The sequence below is a fragment of the Zea mays genome, chromosome 5, assembly GCF_902167145.1.
Source record: "Zea mays cultivar B73 chromosome 5, Zm-B73-REFERENCE-NAM-5.0, whole genome shotgun sequence".
Classification (NCBI taxonomy): Eukaryota; Viridiplantae; Streptophyta; class Magnoliopsida; order Poales; family Poaceae; genus Zea; species Zea mays.
The window spans coordinates 149,826,019-149,842,798 of NC_050100.1; the positions used below are offsets into that span (position 1 = coordinate 149,826,019).

At 42.4% G+C, this 16,780-nt stretch overlaps 1 pseudogene; it reads left to right on the top strand.

Moving 5' to 3' along the window:
• The first annotated feature begins 609 nt into the window (after positions 1 to 609).
• LOC118471956 (60S ribosomal protein L10-like) lies at positions 610 to 15,375 on the top strand (annotated as a pseudogene).
• The last annotated feature ends 1,405 nt before the right edge of the window (positions 15,376 to 16,780 follow it).

Consider the following 16,780-nt stretch of genomic DNA (forward strand, 5'->3'; position numbering starts at 1 on the left):
GTCCCTTCGTGTAATACCTTTTTTGTAAAGGTAATAAAAGAGGAGAAAAGTTATTTTCCAATATTTTATGTGTATGATTGAACCTACTTATCATCACATGTGAACACCATACTCAAAAAAAGAATAATAATAGTTCATAAAAGACTTATCACAAAAAAAATGTGTGCATCATGTAGGTTCTTTATTTTGTGTGCATTATGTGGCAATATAAAAGTAATGTGACAAGAAAATATTAAAGTCCAAAATGGGAATTTAGAACCTAAAAGAAATTCTTGAATCTAGAAAAGAGAAGGAAATAAATATTGTGAGGATAAAAATAAGTAAATGAAAATATATTATTCCAACATTAGAGTGTGAATTTGTATAATGGACTCAAAGGATAAACTCACATTCAAATTTAAATTTGGATTCAAAACAATTAAAGAAAACAGAAAAATAAAACATAAAGGAAAAGGGAAAAGGAACCTTACTGGGCCGGCTTATCCGTTTTTGGCCCAACTCCGAATCGTCTCCGGGCGGCCCAAGCTCCCGCTCGCGCGCGCACACCCGACCGGTGGGCCCGGCTTGGCAGTCTCATCCGCGCGCGCTTAGATACGCCGGGTCGCTTCCATGTGGACCATCCCTGTCAGAATCGTCCTCAACTACTTCGCGGGGAGCTCGGCGGGGCTTGCGGTGCCACAACTACTCCGAGCCTGGCGCAATTCCGAGCCCTCCCGAGTTTAAAACCTAGCGCCGCTGTTCCTTATCCCTTCCTCTCCTTCCTTTTCCCCAATTCCGCGACCGCCACCATTGAGCGGCAGCATTCCGCACGGGGATAACTCACGTCGCCGGGGTTTTGTGTCTGCGTCGCCGTTGCGGTCACAATTGTTGGCCTGTGCGCTCCTATCCGGTCTCCGGGGGCGTACGTGGTCTCGGCTGGCGCGATTGGGGCATAGTGCGCCGGCAATTGCTTGCCGTACTTCTGCTCCGCTGCAGACCCGCCTTCTCCGTGGACTGCCATCCTCGCCGCCCCACCTCCGGTAGGATGTCACCCACCTTGTCCGCAATGTTCTCCACTGCATGTAGGTTCTTTCGGGTGGGTTGTTGGGGCTCTGGTGCGTGATTTGCACGAGCACCGGCGAGGTTCCGCCGCGGGAGCTCGCGCCACCGTTCCCGGTCGGCCGGATTGTGAGGAGAACCCTCGGTGCTGTCCGATCCTCTTTGGATGGCTGGGATTAGAAGATGTGTAGCCGTTCGATTAATTAGATCGAGTCCGTTGATCGGGTAACGGATGGACGAGAGCAGATCAACGCATGGAGGATTCACGGCCGCGGATCTGTGATCCAATGGAACACATTGCATACCGGTTCAGTAGAGAATGGAGTCTAATCATGGTCATCCACTTTAGATCGTGCGGCCAGGATTAAAGGATACCCCTTCGGCCGCTCGTTTTGTAAAAGAGTCCCCGTGAAACAGAGAAACAAACCCGCAGTCCATGACTGCTGTTCTCTGTGTCTAGAAATATTCACCCCAAGGCCCCTGTAGTTCTCTGGTTATTGAGGCCCAGTCCAGAACATTATAAAACCAGAGAAAATAATTTATAAATGGATTTTTAATAGATAAATAAATGCTAGAACATGTTTAAATCATAGAAAATCCATTTTTGGTCCAAATTGATCCATTTCACTTTCTAAAATTTTGTAATTTTATTCTCTACCACTTGGAGCCTCTATTTTTTCATGAAAACAGTAAGAAATTTAATACCTCACTTAATCTATTTTAAACACATAAAACCTTTGAAAATCCATAACTTAAAATCTATAACTTGAAAAATTATGATTCCTGTTCCTAGAATTTTATTTTAATGTGTAGAATATTACTGTGTGTTTTGTTTACATGTTTGGTGTGATGTTAATTTTCCTATATACTGTGCTTGTTTGTATTGTGGCGAGTAGAAGAGCCCGTGACCGAGGATCCTGGTGAGCATCAGGTTGAAGTAGCTGAGCAGGAGCTCATAGAAGGCAAGTTGTGCCCTTGACCACTTTTTACCCAATAATGTTCTTTAATATCACTTATTCATGCATAGGTTAATTTTGATGGGACCCGATAGGTCACCCTAGATTGTTTATCTCATTACCTTGTTTACCCCTGAATCACTTGGGTAGTTTGCTATTGCTTTACATGGTTTTGGGATAATCATTTATTATATCTATGTTCCAATTATTCTTTTGTTATTCTATTTATGTTCATGTTGAGATCATTAATGTTAATTGGAACATAGAGCTTAACTTGAGAACCACGTGCCACCACAAGGGTTTAATGGGACGCCCTTGGCTGACTAATTAGGAAAGCTAGTGGAAGACTACCTTACCCGAAAGGGGCAAGGGCAGTAGGGGAGTGGTCAGTGTAGGGAGGTCCTTGGTTGATTTTGCTGCGATGGCGGTCAGACAAGAACCCTGCATTGGAGCTTCCTATAAACTGTAGCGGGTTTTCGGAAGCTAGTGGAACTTTGTAAAGGCCTCGTAGTGTTGCCCTGCCGCGCTTCCTAGGTAGAGGTGTATGGGATTCGCGACCCCTTGGCAGATGGGTAGCATGACTTGTGGGTAAAGGGTACAACCTCTGCAGAGTGTAAAACTGGTATACTAGCCGTGCTCGCGGTCATGAGCAGCTCAGGACTCTCTGATGTTTAAATTATGGAACTTAAATTCAATTTGTCATTTGCATATGCATGGGTTTATTATTAATTTTGTTCTATTACTTTTACTTAAGGTTTGGTATTCACTTACACTTAGTAACTGCTAATAAAATTTTGACCAACTACTTAAAAGCAATGCTCAGCTTTAAACCTCTATCATTGATCAGCCTTACACTACATGAACTCCCACCTTTGTGAGTTCATGTCACATTATTCCCCACAACTTGTTGAGTGATGATCATGTGTGAGCTCACCCTTGCTGTCTCACACCCCCCCACAGGAGAAGAATAGGTGGCTCAGGAGGAGCCTCAAAGCGAGGAGTTCGATCTGATCTAGGTGGCGTTTCTCAGTTGACATTGGCGCCGACGATCCTTAGTTCGTTTTATATTTATCTTTTATTTTGTAATAAGACTTCCGCTATGTAATAAATACTCTGATTATTGTGACATTTATCTCTATACTCTCTGTTATTATATATGTTGTCTTCTTGGCGCATGTATGAGATGCACCTGGCTTTGTTCCTTAAAGCCGGGTGTGACACTTCGGCTCTCGGCTCTTCAATTTTTTCAACCTTCGGTGTTGCTCTCAGCTCTTCAGTTTTCTGCGCAAGCGCAGGTTCTTTGGCTTCAGTAGCCGAAGAGGTCTCACCGACAAACTCGGGCACTATGGCTGGTTCAATAAAGCGCGGTCGGTGAGTAAGGACTTTCACCTTCTTCCTCTTCGGCGCGGGCTCGCTTGGAGCAGCTGAAGCGTCATCTTTCCCGGAAGTTGCACCTTTTCTTTTTTGCCCCTGTAACGGGTAGCGGTAGTCAGGGTATATGAACCCAATAGCATCGAAAACTCTATTGAGTCTCTTCTTTTTCGGCTTCCGAAGGCCGCTGATAGAGCATTATCTTCTGTTTTGGAGTACGGCCCAAGCAGTTCATCACTTGTAGCTTCGACACTCTTCAGACAAACCTTCTAAAATCTCCCTAGTAATCTTCTCCGTATTTGTCTTTGCTATTGACTCAAGAAACCCAAGATTCTTCTCCTCAGAAAGGCTCAGCTTCGTTTCGGCGACAGCTTTGTTATCTTGAGACATCTTCGGAAACGTTGAAAACGTGCTCTTAGGGACGAAGCTAAAAAATCTAAAAAGCTAGGCAAGCGTTGGTATGCAAGAGCTAAAAATTGGGAAAGCAAGAGCAGATGGCAAGAAAGCATGCCAAATGTGCTTGCGGTGTGCTCTTATTTAAACGACCAGTGCGTTGCAAGTGGGAGGGCCCCGCTTGTCATTGACTGTTGCTATTCTAGCAAAGGGAAGGTGTTTTTTCGGACCTTCGGCTTACGGCCTTCGTCCATGTCGCAATCTGAATTTATCATTCCAACAAATTAATATTGCGAGGGGCTACTATTGGGGGCCTTCGGCTTCCGAAGGTCCTCAAAAACATGATTTAACAATGTTTCTGGAGTATAATACATGAGCAGGTACCTTCGGACTTAGATCCTTCGGACTTGAGTCAAAACTACAGTATGAAGAAGCACAAGGGATACGAAGGATGAAGCAGATCCGAAGCTACGCGCAGGGGAGCTTCGGCATGATAGCAGAAAAGGAAACCGACTTAAAGATGAAAAGGCTATTTAGACCTCGATGGATTATTAGCAAATGTAAAGGGCATGGGTGTAATTTTTCATGGGATGCGTCCCATGCCTATAAATAGATGAACAGTGCTCCCATACTGTTCACGCTGACTTGGCATTCGCTTTTGCGTCACGCTTGTATTTTTGTCTTCTAAGCCGAAGGTACATTTATAACTTGTTATCATTTCTATTTTTCCATAATAATAAAATAGAAATGAGTTAATGATAATATTTAAGTGTTTATGTTATTATCCATTCTTTGAATGAATCCTTCTTCATTATTTGTTGCGCTGACGAAGGTACGTCCTTCATAACCTTCGTCCAAGATTCATTATATCCCGAGGGAAATAATGCTTCGAAGGACGAAGGATCTTTAACGCCTAACAATTTCTGTGTTGCCTTGTCCTTAAGCTGAAGTATTTAAGGACAAGTCCCCAACAGGTTCCCATGGGTGTCTTGATGGGCTTAGCATCCTTCATCCCAAACTTGGTGAGTATGTCTTGAGTGTATTTAGTTTGGCTGATGAAGGTGCCCTCTTGGAGTTGCTTCACTTGAAATCCTAAGAAATACTTCAGCTCCCCCATCATAGACATCTCGAATTTTGAACCATGATCCTACTAAACTCTTCACAAGTGGATTTGTTAGTAGACCCAAAAATGATATCATCAACATAAATTTGGCATACAAACAAATCGTTTGTAATTATTTTAGTAAAAAGAGTAGGATCGGCTTTTCCGACTTTGAAGCCATTAGCGATAAGAAAATCTCTTAGGCATTCATACCATGCTCTTGGGGCTTGCTTGAGCCCATAAAGCGCCTTAGAGAGTTTATAGACATGGTTAGGGTACTCACTATCTTCAAAGCCGGGAGGTTGCTCAACATAGACCTCCTCCTTGATTGGTCCATTGAGGAAGGCACTCTTTACGTCCATTTGATAAAGCTTGAAGCCATGGTAAGTAGCATATGAAAGTAATATATGAATTGATTCAAGCCTAGCTACGGGTGCATAGGTTTCACCGAAATCCAAACCTTTGACTTGTGAATATCCCTTGGCCACAAGTAGGGCTTTGTTCCTTGTCACCACACCATGCTCATCTTGCTTGTTGCGGAAGACCCACTTGGTTCCTACAACATTTTGGTTAGGACGTGGAACTAAATGCCATACCTCATTCCTCGTGAAGTTGTTGAGTTCCTCTTGCATTGCCAACACCCAATCCAAATCCCTTAATGCGTCTTCCACCCTGTATGGCTCAATAGAAGACACAAAGGAGTAATGTTCACAAAAGTGAGCAACACGAGATCGAGTGGTTACCCCCTTATGAATATCACCGAGGATGGTGTTCACGGGGTGATCTCTTTGTATTGCTTGGTGGACTCTTGGGTGTGGCGGTCTTGGACCCTCATAATCTTCCTTGTCTTGATCATTAGCATCTCCCCCTTGATCATTGTCCTCCTCTTGAGGTGGCTCCTCTTGATCTTCATTTTCATCATCTTGAGCTTGATCCTCATCTTGAGTTGGTGGAGATGCTTGCATGGAGGAAGATGGTTGATCTTGTGCTTGTGGAGGCTCTTCGGATTCCTTAGGACACACATCCCCAATGGACATGTTCCTTAGCGCGATGCACAAAGCCTCTTCATCATCTAGCTCATCAAGATTAACTTGCTCTACTTGAGAGCCGTTAGTCTCATCAAACACAATGTCACAAGAAACTTCAACTAGTCCAGTGGACTTGTTAAAGACTCTATATGCCCTTGTGTTTGAATCATAACCAAGTAAAAAGCCTTCTACAGCCTTAGGGGCAAATTTAGATTTTCTACCTCTTTTAACAAGAATAAAACATTTGCTACCAAAGACTCTAAAATATGAAACATTGGGCTTTTTACCGGTTAGGAGTTCATATGATGTCTTCTTGAGGATTCGGTGAAGGTAGAGACGGTTGATGGTGTAGCAAGCGGTGTTGATTGCTTCCACCCAAAACCGGTCCGAAGTCTTGTACTCATCAAGCATGGTCCTCGCCATATCAAGTAGAGTTCTATTCTTCCTCTCCACTACACCATTTTGTTGTGGTGTGTAGGGAGAAGAGAACTCATGCTTGATGCCCTCGTCCTCAAGAAAGCCTTCAATTTGAGAGTTCTTGAACTCCGTCCCGTTGACGCTTCTTATTTTCTTGATCCTTAAGCCGAACTCATTTTGAGCCTGTCTCAAGAATCCCTTCAATATCTCTTGGGTTTGTGATTTTTCCTGCAAAAAGAACACCCAAGTGAAGCGAGAATAATCATCCACAATAACTAGACAGTACTTACTCCCGTCGATGCTTATGTAAGCTATCGGGCCGAATAGGTCCATGTGGAGTAGCTCGAGCGACCTGTCAGTCGTCATGATGTTCTTGTGTGGATGATGAACACCAACTTGCTTTCCTGCTTGACATGCGCTACAAACCCTATCTTTCTCAAAATGAACATTGGTTAGTCCCAAAATGTGCTCTCCCTTTAGAAGCTTATGAAGATTCTTCATTCCAACATGTGCTAGTCGGCGATGCCAGAGCCAGCCCATGTTAGTATTAGCAATTAAGCAAGTGTCGAGTTCAGCTTTATTGAAATCAACTAAGTATAGCTGACCCTCTAACACTCCCTTAAATGCTACTGAATCATCACTTCTTCTAAAGACAGTAACACCTATATCCGTAAAAAGACAATTGTAACCCATTTTGCATAATTGAGAAACAGAAAGCAAATTATAATCTAAAGAATCTACAAGAAAAACATTGGAAATAGAATGGTTAGGAGATATAGCAATTTTACCAAGTCCTTTGACCAAACCTTGATTTCCATCCCTGAATGTGATAGCTCTTTGGGGATCTTGGTTTTTCTCATAGGAGGAGAACATCCTTTTCTCCCCAGTCATGTGGTTTGTGCACCTGCTGTCAATTATCCAACTTGAGCCCCCGGATGCATAAACCTACAAAACAAGTTTAGGCCTTGTTCTTAGGTACCCAAACGGTCTTGGGTCCTTTGACATTAGAAACAAGTGCCTTAGGTACCCAAACACAAGTCTTTGAGCCCTTGTGTTTGGCCCCAACATATTTGGCAACTACTTTGCCTGATTTGTTAGTTAAAACGTATGATGCATCAAAAGTCTTAAAAGAAACAGTAGGCTCATTTGATGCAGTAGGAGTTTTCTTCTTAGGTAATTTAGCATGAGTGGATTGCCTAGAACTAGATGCCTCACTCTTATACATAAAAGCATGATGAGAAACATAATGAGTCTTCTTAGCGTGAATTCTCCTAATCTTATCCTCAGGATAACCCGCTGGATATAAAATATAGCCCTCGTTATCCTGAGGCATGGGAGCCTTGCCCTTAACAAAATTAGACAATCTTTTAGGGGCATTAAGCTTGACATTGTCTCCCTGTTGGAAGCCAATGCCATCCTTAATGCTAGGGCATCTCCCACTATAGAGCATGCTTCTAGCAAATTGAAATTTTTCATTTTCTAAGTCATGCTCATTAATTTTAGCACTAAGTTGAGCTATGTGATCATTTTGTTGTTTAATTAAAGCTAGGTGATCATGGATAGCATCAACATTAATGTCTCTACATCTAGTGCAAATAGTAACATGCTCAACAGTAGATGTAGAGGGTTTGCAAATATTTAGTTCATCAATCTTAGCATGTAAACTAGCATTCTGTTTTCTAAGATTGGAAATGGAAACATTGCAAACATTTAAATCTTTAGCCTTAGCGATTAATTTTTCATTTTCAATTTTAAGGCTAGAGAGAGATGCATTCAACTTGTCAATCTTAGTAATTAAACTAGCATTATCATTTCTAAGGTTAACAATTGAATCATCACAAACATCTAATTTCTCAACCTTAGCAATTAATTTAGCATTCTCATCTCTAAGGTTGGAAATAATATCATGGCAAGTGCTTAGCTCACTAGTTAATTTTTCACATTTTTCTACTTCCTGAGCATAAGCATTTTTAACCTTAACATGCTTTTTGTTTTCCTTAATAAGGAAGTCCTCTTGGCTATCCAAGAGTTCATCCTTCTCATGAATAGCACTAATTAATTCATTTAATTTCTCCTTTTGTTGCATGTTTAGGTTGGCAAAAAGTGTCAATAAATTATCCTCATCATCACTAGAACTAGCCTCATCACTAGATGTTGCATACTTAGTGGAGGATCTAGATTTTACCTTCTTCTTCTTGCCGTCCTTTGCCATGAGGCACTTGTGGCCGACGTTGGGGAAGAGGAGACCCTTGTTGATGGTGATGTTGGCGGCGTCCTCATCGGAGGAGAAGTCGGTGGAGCTCTCGTCGGAGTCCCACTCCCGGCAAACATGAGCTTCGCCGCCCTTCTTCTTGTAGTACCTCTTCTTCTCCTTCTTCTTCCCTCTTTTGTCATTATCCCTATCACTATCACTAGACAAAGGACATTTAGCAATAAAATGACCGGGCTTACCACATTTGTAGCAAACCTTCTTGTTGCGGGGCTTGTAGTCCTTCCCCCTCCTTTGCTTGAGGATTTGGTGGAAGTTCTTGATGATGAGCGCCATTTCCTCGTTGTCGAGCTTGGAGGCATCGATGGGGAGTCTACTTGATGTAGACTCTTCTTTCTTCTCCTCCGTCGCCTTGAATGCGACCGGTTGTACCTCGGGTGTGGAGGAGGTGCCTTGCTCGATGATTTTCTTGGAGCCTTTGATCATCAATTCAAAGCTCACAAATTTTCCTATAACCTCCTCGGGAGACATTAGCTTGTATCTAGGATCAACACGAATTAATTGAACTTGTGTAGGATTAAGAAAAACGAGTGATCTTAGAATAACCTTGACCATTTCATGGTCATCCCATTTTGTGCTCCCGAGGTTGCGCACTTGGTTCACCAAAGTCTTGAGCTGGTTGTACATAGCTTGTGGCTCCTCCCCTTGGTGAAGCATGAAGCGACCGAGCTCCCCCTCGATCGTTTCCCGCTTGGTGATCTTGGTCACCTTGTCTCCTTCGTGCGCGGTCTTGAGCACGTCCCAAATCTCTTTGGCACTCTTCAACCCTTGCACCTTATTATACTCCTCTCGACTTAGAGAGGCGAGGAGTATAGTAGTGGCTTGGCAGTTGAAGTGCTGGATTTGGGCTACCTCGTCCGAGTCATAGCCTTCATCCCCCACGGATGGTTCCTGCGCACCAAACTCAACAATGTCCCAAATGCTAGCATGGAGTGAGGTTAGATGGTGGCTCATTTTATCACTCCACATACTATAATCTTCACAGTCAAAAACCGGTGGTTTGCCTAGTGGGACGGAAAGTAATGGAGTACGTTTAGTAATGCGAGGATAGTGTAGGGGGATCTTACTAAACTTCTTGCGCTCATGTTGCTTCAAAGTGACGGACATGGCGTCGGATCCCGATGTAGAGTGCGATGAAGAGTCGGTCTCGTAGTAGACCACTTTCTTCATTTTCTTCTTTTCGCCGCTCTTGTGTGTCTTGTTGTGTGAAGGGGATCCCTTCAACTTGTTGCCGGACTCACCCGATGGAGCCTTCTCGTGGCTTGTGGCAGGCTTCTCGCCGGTCACCATCTCCTTCTTGGCGTGATCTCCCGACATCACTTCGAGCGGTTAGGCTCTAATGAAGTACCAGGCTCTGATACCAATTGAAAGTCGCCAAGAGGGGGGTGAATAGGCAAATCTGAAATTTATAAACTTAAAGCACAACTACAAGCCGTGGTTAGCGTTAGAAATATAATCGAGTCCGAAAGAGAGGGCGAAAACAAATCACGAGTAAATAGCGAGAGTGACACGATGATTTGTTTTACCGAGGTTTGGTTCTTGCAAACCTACTCCCCGTTGAGGTGGTCACAAAGACCGGGTCTCTTTCAACCCTTTCCCTATCTCAAACGGTCACCTAGACCGAGTGAGCTTCTCCTTCAATCAAATGGGTCACTTAGACCACTACAAGGACCACCACAACTTGGTGTCTCTTGTTTTGATTACAAGTAGCTTGAGAACAAGAAATGGGGACAGAAGAAAGCAATCCAAGAACAAGAGCTCAAAGAACACAAGCAAAACACTCTCTCAAGTCACTAATTGCTTGGAGTGAATTTGGGACTTGGAGAGGCTTTGAATCTTTTGAATTGTGCCTAGAATTGAATGCACCTAGCTCTTGTATTGAATGAATGTCTGAAAATCTTGGATTCCTTGAAGTGTGGTGGTTGGGGGGTATTTATAGCCCCAACCACCAAAGTGGCCGTTGGGGAAGGCTGTCTGCGATGGGCGCACCGGACAGTCAGATGCGCCACCGGACACTGTCCGGTGCGCCAGCCACGTCACCCAACCGTTAGGGTTCGACCGTTGGAGCTCTGACTTGTGGGGCCACCGGATAGTCACTGTTCACTGTCCGGTGCGCCATCTGGCGCCTGCTCTGACTTCTGCGCGCGCAGGTGCACTGTTCACTGTAGACTTTTGCAGACGACTGTTGGCGCAGATAGCCGTTACTCCGCTGGCACACTGGACAGTCCGGTGCTACACCGGACAGTCCGGTGAATTATAGCGGAGAGCCATTTTTAGAAACCCGAAGGTGGCAAGTTCGGAGTTGATCTCCCTGGTGCACCGGACACTGTCCGGTGGCACACCGGACAGTCTGGTGCGCCAGACCAGGGCTGCCTTCGGTTGATTTTTGCTCCTTTCATTTGAACCCTTTCTTGGACTCTTTATTGGTTTGTGTTGAACCTTTGGCACCTATAGAGCTTATAATCTAGAGCAAACTAGTTAGTCCAATTATTTGTGTTGGGCAATTCAACCACCAAAATCATTTAGGAAAAGGTTTGACCCTATTTCCCTTTCATGATCCCTTGGCAGATGGGTAACATGACTTATGGGTAAAGATGCGCAATCTCTGCAGAGTGTAAAACTGGTATATCAGCCGTGCTCACGGTCATGAGCAGCTCGGACCCTCACATGATTAATTTATGGAATTAAATTTAATTAGTCATTTGCATCGCATTGGGATTTATTATTACTTTGATTTACTATTACTATGGTTTGGTATTTACTTACACTTAGTAACTGCTAATAAAATTTTGACCAACTTATAAAAGCAATGCTCAGCTTTAACCCTTATTTGTTGATCAGTCTTACACTTCACATGAACTCCCACCTTTGGTGAGTTCATGCACATTAATCCCCACAGCTTGTTGAGCTATGATCTTTTGTGAGCTCACTCTTGCGATATATAAACCCCCCACTGGTGAAGAGCAAGTGGTCGAAGAGGAGCCGCCATACAATGAAGCTTACGAGTTGATCTAGGTGGCTTCTCCCGGTCAGCTTTGTGGCTCCTGGAAAATAATATTTAGTTCATTTTATTATTATCATTTATTTTGTAAGACTTCTGCTATGTAATAAGTACATTTATGATATTTATGATATTTATCTCTATACATTATGTCATTATATATGAAGTTCTTCCTTGGCGCACGTATGAGATGCACCCGACTTTATCCTTTAAATCTGGGTGTGACAGTTCCAAAGACACCTTGTCCATTCAAAACTGTTGTCACTACCGAAATGCAGCTCTTTGTCGAGTGCCCAACTCTTTGCCAAGAGCTATTTATTGGACACTCGGCAAACTATTCTTTGCTGAGTGTTGCGCTCGGCATAGAACGACTCTCGGCGAAGAGAGTCTCTGTCGAGAGCCAAACTCTCGACATAAAAAGGCTATCGGCAAAGACTTCTTTGCCGAGAGCCCAGTACTCGGCAAAAAGGGATCTCGGCAAGCGCCGTAAAAACTTTACCGAGTGATGGTGACTTTTCTTGCCGAGAGCCCAATACTTCTTTGCCGAGTGACAGTGGCGTAGCTAAAGGGTGGTTCGCATGGGCCACAAACCACCCTAGCCTGAAACCAAGTAAACTATAAGTATTATGTATAAAAAATATTATGTATAAACATATTAGTTTTAAGCAGCAACTTTGTTTTATTTATTTGAGGCATCTATGAGGACGAGACAACACATCATAACAAACATGTGAAATTGAGCTCCTAGGCTTGCAATCGCATCAGATGGCTATCTAGTTCTAGACCAAGCATGCACAATGAAGCTTTCAAGCAGATCTAGCACGACTATGCCTATTACCTGTTCTAGCTAGGCTTAGTAAGACACATTGTACGTTTTTCGTTCACGTCAAGTCGCTTAGGTAGAAGAAGGTCGTGCTCACCGTAGAGGTATCATAAATTCGATCGACAACACCCAATCCGATCGATCAATTCTCATACAATTATACATACATGCGCAGTATATACAACCATTTTTTGGTTATTTTTTTATTTTTTTAGATGTCAAATGACTTTTATACTTTTTTAAAAAATGTAGATGATTGTACGACCTTTTTATTTGACCATATTATATTTAGTAATTTTTTATTACATATCTATTTATAGATTGTTGTATTTATATTATGAAAAAAAATAAATTGGACCACCAATCACTAAAATCCTAGCTACACCACTACCGAGTTCGCCGAGTCGGCAAAGAGTTTACCGAGTGTTTTCTGGATTTTGCCGCAAAGCAACTGCGTCTGGTATGCTTGGTTTGTGCCAAACTTGGTCACACATGCTTGCTCATGAGCTGACCGGAATTTGGCAAGAAAAATGAACTCAAATGCGAATCTGGAAGGAATGAACCTTGCCAAAAAAATGCGTAAAAACTTCATGCCGAATGTGGTCAGCAACACCACTTTTTTCATTAATAAAAGATTGGCAGACATACCTCTATCTTTTTCAGATAATCGGTCCAGCACACGTCCTGAATAGCTAATTCTTGGGTACCCGCTAATCAAAATAGACACAGTAACACACTAACGCACACCAACTAAGCGAGTAGGTAGTTACCGGCATGCATGCATATAACCTAGAAAAATCTCACATGTAAAAACTTACTCCTTACAAAGAAAGAGACAGTGTGTTGCTCTTCAGACACTTGTTTCTACACAATAGAACTAGTCTCAATGACTCGCTGATTGAAAAGCTCTATTTTGGTTGTTGATGATGAGCAAGATTATATTCTAAAACAGGACGAACAGTCATTTAATCTGACTAAACGTGCGCTCCACACATGTCCTTCCAAGATCCCAGCGCCCTTGGACCTGCATGCAAAGCTGTTGCTGTCTCTTTTCCTAAAAGAATCAGATCCATTCTAGATTTGTCAAGGGAAGATCCACGAGAATGTCCCACGGCAAAGCATAGCACCGATAGGATCTTGAGAAGGACATGTCTCAGGCAAGAAGAACTAACTAACTATGGCAACGAGAGGGGAATTCTATCTGCATAATCCAACACTTGTTTAAAGATACAATATTTTGGTTGCCGTATAGGAGAGAAGGAGAAAAGGCAAGACTGTAGTCATGTGTCAGCGAAAAACTTTGGTCCAGAGTCCAGACCAAAGATTTTTTTAGACTTTCACTGCCATTCATCTTGTTCGGTTATTTCCATTCCATATGGATTGTAAAGAATTTAAAATTTTTAAAAAGAATTTTGACTTGTTATAGATTGAAACACATCCAATCCTGCTCAGCTCAATCCATATGGATTAGCACCGAAACGAACAAGCCCTGAGTTAAGAGAAGGAGAACGTTTACAGTGAGACTCTTGAGGCTGCGCGCATTGATTGCATCAAGTACACGAGACTAAGAGTGTCTGGAATGGTGCCTTCCACCTTAGATCTTGTTCGTTTTGCTCTCCTCAATACATATAGATTGAGAGTAATTGAATAGTTTAAATCCTAAATAAGTTAAAATCTTTCATAATTTTTTTTAATCTTATCTAATTCACATGAGATAAGAATAACCGAACAAAACCTGTCCATCCGTTCCATTTCCTTCGTATCAACAAGATGCTTTCATGTGCTGGGGCTGATCGGCTCCAGACTGGTATGAGGAGTGCTTTCGGCAAGCCTCAGGGTACCTGTGCTCGCGTGGACATTGGTTAGGTCGTCCTTTCTGTGCGATGCAAAGGAAAGCAATGCTAATCACGCTGAAGAAGCCCTCCGTCGTGCCAAGTTTAAGTTCCCTAGCCGACAAAAGATCATCCGCGGCAGGAAGTGGTATGTGGGAAACGAAGACGCTTTCCCTGTTGAACCCAATGTCAAGTCGCAGCATTGACGAAAGGTTTGAATTTGACTTGTTTGGTTCATTGTCTTGATTTTTTCAGGGGTTTCACCAAGTTCGTGCGTGCTGAGTATCTTAAGTACAAGAGCGAGGGTAGGATTGCACCTGATGGTGTCAATGCTACGGTAAAAAAAAGTTGTTCCAGCTATTTATTTATTTATTTATGTGTTTCCATCATATTCTTCACATGAAGAACCGATCTCAAATAATACTTTTCTGTTTTGATTCAATTCCAATGTACATAATATGCCAATTTATTTAATAGACAGCCTACATAATATGCCCTATGAGATGGGGCGTGAAAAACTGATCCCTAGCACTACAGATTTTCTTTTATAGACGTATGGACCTGGTCCGGCTCGACCGGATTGCACTGTCTGGTCTGGGCTTCCTTTAGTTTTTGGAAGCCCAGGGCTCCTAATATACAATATATATATATGTATATATATATATATAGGGAAGAGGTAATGGAAGCCCTGGGCTTCCCCTACTAATGGAAGCCCCAGCCAGGACGTGGTCGACTCAGCACCCGCGTGCTTGCGTCAGCCATGCAGTCAACAGCCAAGATTCTAGGACGATAAGCGTAACGCAATATACGAATGCATATATATATATGGATAAAGATGCGTAAAAAATGCATAAAGGAACCTTTTGAAGCCCGAATCACGTGGAGCGAATATGACACTGTGGACAGCGTTTACGACTGCATAATGACATGTACTTGACAGCATAAATCATGCAGTATGTGGTTCTGGTTCTGGCTCGGGCGGATTCCAGCGTAAACCGTGGGCTAAAACAGCGTAAATGAGTACGAAATTTAGCGTAAATCCTATATCTGTTTTGTAACAGCAAATGGGGCCTAAAATTAAGCAGCGGATCGTGAGCGGGGTCCTGGCTCGGGCCGATTCCAGCGTAAAACGTGAGCTAAAATAACGTAAATAAGTACGAAATTTAGCGTAAATCCTATATCTGTTTTGTAACAGCAAACGGAGCCAAAAATTACGGCGTGAAAATCACGTGCAGCCGATCGTGCGCGGGTTCTGGCTCGAATGATTTCAGCGTAAAACGTGAGCTAAAACAGCGTAAATGAGTACGAAATTTAGTATAAAACACGCGCACAATCTCACTTCGCAAGAGATTGCTGTAAAACACATAAAAAAGTGTCATAAATTTGGCGTAAAACGCAGTAAGACTGTTTTTTAATGGAAGCATAAAACACAACAAGAAGTGTCGTAAAATTTAGTTTGAAAATGCATAAATCATGATGGTCTCATAGGGCACTTGTTTTGTTCACAGTATATCAAAATATAAAGCACAACGATATTTTGCCAATATTGTTGCAATCATACACGATTTATTTGACATGACAAAAAACGAGGAGCTAGCCCTGTCTTCGGTACTTCAGACATTTGGAACCATTAGCCTTTAGCTAGGTCGTGGTCCGAAATGGAAGAATCGCTGCTCGACTCTAATCAAAACAGGTCTGTGTAAGCCTGTATAAATCATAAAGACACGTCAGAATAAGCATAAGTAAATCCATGAACCTATATACTAGTTTAATCAACAGGGAAAATGGAGGAGTAATTAAGTGACAGCAATTAGCTAGTTTATGTCCCTTACAAAACAATGCAGCTGGAGAAGCCTAGTGGACAATAAGAAGTTGTGAACCTATATAAACCCTATAGGCCGTAGCAAGTGCTAATATCGTAAATTAACCCATGAGATACTATATTTTTCGAAGGAAGTGAGGACATTTTTTCTTTAATAACCTTAATTTACAAAAATACAATGGACAAACTGCCAGCAAGTGAGGACATTTCTTTCTTTAATAAACTCTGTTATGCATACTTCCAATATTGCAGGACTTGAGAATCAAAGCCCTATTATGCACATATGCTGAATACAAAATTCATTCTTTTTCTTGAACCCTCCCTAACACATAGCTGTAATACTTAAGTTGTCTCTACTAGAAATTGTATAACTAAAGAATAACAAATCTTACAGTTCAAAAGGCTGGTGAGGTTGCCGAACAGCGCCGGGTGGAGCACGCCGGAGAGCAGCTCTAAGCCGAGCAGCTTCACCTGTTGATGCTGCTTCAATTTCAGCTATTTCTGATCTTTCTCCATTAATACCACCTGCAAAAAGTATAATTATATGCAAATATGGAAGATAATATGATTGATTACTCTAATTCACCATTTTTTCGCCAGCATACCGAGATCAGTCTTGTTCAGCTATTCACGAGTCGAGTCACTACTTTCCTTAGTAAAGCTCAACAGAAAATGGTATAATGATTAAAAGCATTCACCTAATAGACTAGCACAACTAAATACTACCT